The sequence below is a fragment of the Aegilops tauschii genome, chromosome 2 (genome assembly GCF_002575655.3).
Source record: "Aegilops tauschii subsp. strangulata cultivar AL8/78 chromosome 2, Aet v6.0, whole genome shotgun sequence".
NCBI lineage: Eukaryota > Viridiplantae > Streptophyta > Magnoliopsida > Poales > Poaceae > Aegilops > Aegilops tauschii.
The window spans coordinates 87516708-87520956 of NC_053036.3; the positions used below are offsets into that span (position 1 = coordinate 87516708).

General features: G+C 45.1%; 1 pseudogene; it reads left to right on the top strand.

Annotated features, from left to right (window-relative positions):
- Positions 1–1559: 1559 nt before the first annotated feature.
- On the top strand, positions 1560–4033 carry LOC109748701 (uncharacterized; annotated as a pseudogene).
- The last annotated feature ends 216 nt before the right edge of the window (positions 4034–4249 follow it).

Below are 4249 nucleotides of genomic sequence, written 5' to 3' on the forward strand. Positions count from 1 at the left end.
TTCGGGTAGGGTACCCACGGGTACCCATACCCATGGGCAAAACTGCCATCCCATATGCAACTTTTTTTGGCAACAATATGCAACTTAATGTATTGTTAAAGTCCATAGCCTTGAATTCAAGAATCGGGTGAATTGCACTTCCCCCCGATATCAATAAACAATTAGTCTTGCTAAGTCTCAGTCGACTGAGAGTTAGCGAAGTCTCAGTCGATGTATATCCATGAGATCTTTCATTGAGATCCGTGCAAAATTTTCTTTTCAATTTTTTCTTTATCTCTTTTGCATGTTATGTCACTTAACTGAGACTTGCTTAAATCTCAGTCGACTGAGACCTAACCACACCCATAAACAATAGACTTTATTCTAAACCACGGGTAATGCAACCCGGTTTGGGCCTAAATCCAAGAATCAAGCCTATACAACAAGAAATGGTGGAAAGCAACACCTGATTTAAGGAACAAGACATTTTGAGTAATGAGATGCCTCGAGATGCTGAGTTGGTAACCCGTGTGGCTCATGCAGTTCCAAATTATTGTGAAGATATGAAGAGCCGAGCTATGTTGATCGGCAATGTTTCTCCATATATATTGAAACAAGATGAAAACAATTAATCCCTCTGTTTTTGTTACTCCGCATATTAGCTTTGACTGAAGTCAAACTTTATAAAGTTTGACCACAAATTTATAGAAAACAATATGAACATTTACAGTAACAAATTTATATAATGTGAAAATATATACAATGATGAATCCAATTGTATAGATTTGGTGGTGTATATGTTAGTAATATTTTTCTACAAACTTGTAAAAGTATAAAGTTTGACTTTAGACAAACCTAATGTGCGTAGTAAATAAAAACAGAGAAAGTATATGAATAATTATGGGTCGTAGGGTCACAATTGGGAATATTGATCTCGTCGAGGAGGCAAGAGATAAAATTAAAAAATAAAATGCCAACAGTCTTTAGATGAACCCATTTATGGATGTGATGTACAAGTCTTGAATTAGACTTAATTTGCCTAGTTGCATGGCATTTTACATGGTCAGACAAAGCAGCCTACATCCCCACTTTGTATTCATTGTGTGGTTTCTAGCATCGATTGGCAACTCGTTTTCTCTGCAAACAAGCTTCTCCTCAAACATGAGTTGGAAAGAATGTCACATGTTGTAAAACAGAAGAAAAAAATTCTGGCTAGATATATAGCGATAGATGCAATAGCAGTCAATGGTATTAAAACACACCGGGATATATGTTTGTTCCACAGGAAGCAATTCCGTTGACCAAGCATTGAAATATACTCCCTCTTCCATTCCATGTTCTGTATTCTTCGCACCGTTCAACACGTTCAACTCATGTGTGCACTCACGTAGTTGCATGCGATTATCTTCCACGTGAAGCTAGCGATGGCTATATATACATGCGTGCCCTTGCCGGCAATATACATCAAAACCATTTCCCCATATACCATTGTTGATTGCCGAGAAAGATCTTGTCCCTCGCCAACTCCGCTAACCAGTTAAGAAGATCCAATGCCGACTCTGCAGAAAGCCGCGGCGTCCATGGATGACACGGTGGAGGGCGCCATGAGCGCCACCCTGCTGAGCCTTCTCGGCGTCACGGCCAAGTCGGAGAAGGGCGCGGCGGGGACGGACGACAAGGTGGAGTAGCTCCGGTCGCAGCTGATCGGCAAGGACGTCGAGTTCGACACACCGTTCGGGCGCCGTGCGCTGACCTACGCCGACCAAACGGCGTCCGGCCGGAGCCTGAGCTACATCGAGGACTATCTCGTGAAACAGGTCCTCCCGTTCTACGGGAACACGCACACGGACGACAGCCACGTCGGGAGCAAGACGACGCGGCTGGTGCACAAGGCGGCGCGCTACATCAAGCGCTGCATGGGCGCCGGCCCCGGCGACGCGCTGATCTTCTGCGGCGCCGGCACGACGGCAGCCATCAAGCGCCTGCAGGAGATCATCGGCGTGGCGTTGCCGTCCGTCGAGATGCGCAACCGGCTCTCGGCGCAGCTGCGTGCCGAGGACCGGTGGGTCGTCTTCGTCGGGCCGTACGAGCACCACTCCAACCTTCTGTCGTGGCGCCAGAGCCTGGCGGAGGTGGTTGAGGTCGGCGTCGACGCCGAGGGACTCGTCGATGTCGCCGCGCTCCGCCGCGCGCTCGGATCGCCAGAGTACGCGGGCCGACCGATGCTGGGGTCTTTCTCGGCGTGCAGCAACGTCACCGGCGTCATGACGGACACGCGCGAGATCGCCCGCGTTCTTCACCAGCATGGCGCGTTCGCATGCTTCGACTTTGCCGCGAGGTGCTGTGATACTTACTTTCTTAGCTCTCTTTTTCGTGGCATGTGACGTGCATGGATTTGACAATCTGAATTCCAGTCTCTCTTATGACCAAGCTAACCACCATACTTAGTGTAATTAAGCTCCTTCAAAGTGCATGCGTCCCTTCAAAACAAATCACTACACATAGTATGTTTTTTCTGTTCCTACTGATTTGTATACCTGGGAAAAAAATGCAAGATCAATTGTGACTATCTGGTCGATCTTGCTTGCATGTATTTAGTGGAAACTAACTGGTAAAAAGCCTAGTGTATAATCATATTGGTGCACCATGACAACGAAATATTATGACTCTATACACTTACGAATCATTGAACCATTCTATATTCCTATTGTGTCTTACATTGAATTTGTCACTCGCCGATTCATGTGTAAATCAACAAACATGGTCAAGAAATTTAAACTACTATCCTTTCTGCAGTGGACCCTATGTCAAGATCGATATGAAGTCTGGTGAAACCGATGGGTACGACGCTGTTTTCTTGAGTCCTCACAAATTTGTCGGGGGACCGGGCACACCCGGCATCCTTCTGATGAACAAATCATTGTATAAGCTCAATTCCCAGCCTCCCTCGACGTGCGGAGGTGGCACAGTGGCATATGTCAATGGCTTCAATGAGGAGGTGAGCAAACAAATTAAGCATCACTGCCAAGTATGTGTGTTGTGTGCCATATAAATAAATGAATAATGGTGTGACATGCAGGACACACTGTACTACGATGATATCGAGGAGCGTGAGGATGCTGGTACACCGCCGATACTGCAAAAGATCCGTGCATCGCTTGCGTTCTGGGTAAAAGAGTATGTTGGGTATGACACAATGGACCTTCGTGAGCGAGTGTTCTCAGAGATGGCAATGAAAAGGCTTGTCCATAATCCAAATGTGATGGTGCTAGGCAACACAAGTGCCCATCGTATACCAATCTTCTCATTCCTAATTTTCCCATCAGTTACCATGAAGGAGAAGCCATTTGATGATTTTGGTGAGCCTAGTTGTGATAAACAGTTGGAGACGATGAAGCACAAGCAACTACCCCTCCATGGTCGTTTTGTGACTAGGCTTTTGAATGATATTTTCGGTATCCAGGCGAGGGGAGGTTGTGCTTGCGCAGGTCCCTATGGTCACACGTTGCTCAATGTCGACAACGAACTCTCACTTCGCATTCGGTCTGCTGTCCTTGAGGTATCACAAACTTTAGAATTGATGTCAACTTGCTTGTTTCAGTACATGGTACTAATATTACTGTTTGCCATCACAAATTTTCAGGGCTATAGTGGACTGAAGCCAGGATGGACCAGATTGAGCTTTAGTTATTACCTCTCCAAGGAGGAGTTTAAATTTATCCTTTCTGCCATCGAGTTCATAGCAACATACGGACACCGCTTCCTCTCTTTGTACAAATTCGACTGGATCACTGGCAACTGGACCTTTCGGAAACAGGCAGTCAAGTACCACATCATGAGGGAGGAACTGTCTCTTCACATAGAACCATTGAAGCAAAAAAAGGACCAGCCAAAGCTTGCATATATGATGGATAAGCCCGCGGTCAATGATAAGAAGTTCCAGAGCTACTTAGACAGTGCCAACAAAATTGCACTCTCCATGCCGGACATTAGTAATAAGATTGTCAGCTTTCCGAAAGGAGTAGACCCTGACTTGGTTCTTTTCCATATATAGTTAACTTGAGTGTCTCACTAGTTACCATCGTTAGTGTATTGTTGATATAAGAGTAGAGCATTAGCTCTGATTTCAGTGATAAGCTACACTTTACCGCAATCAAAAATAAATGTGTAAGAAGAATGGATGCCAATTTATGAAAATGCTATTTTCTATATCACAACAATTTTCTGTGTACTGATCTATTTATTTCTCATTGTAATTCAAAGGTCTGTT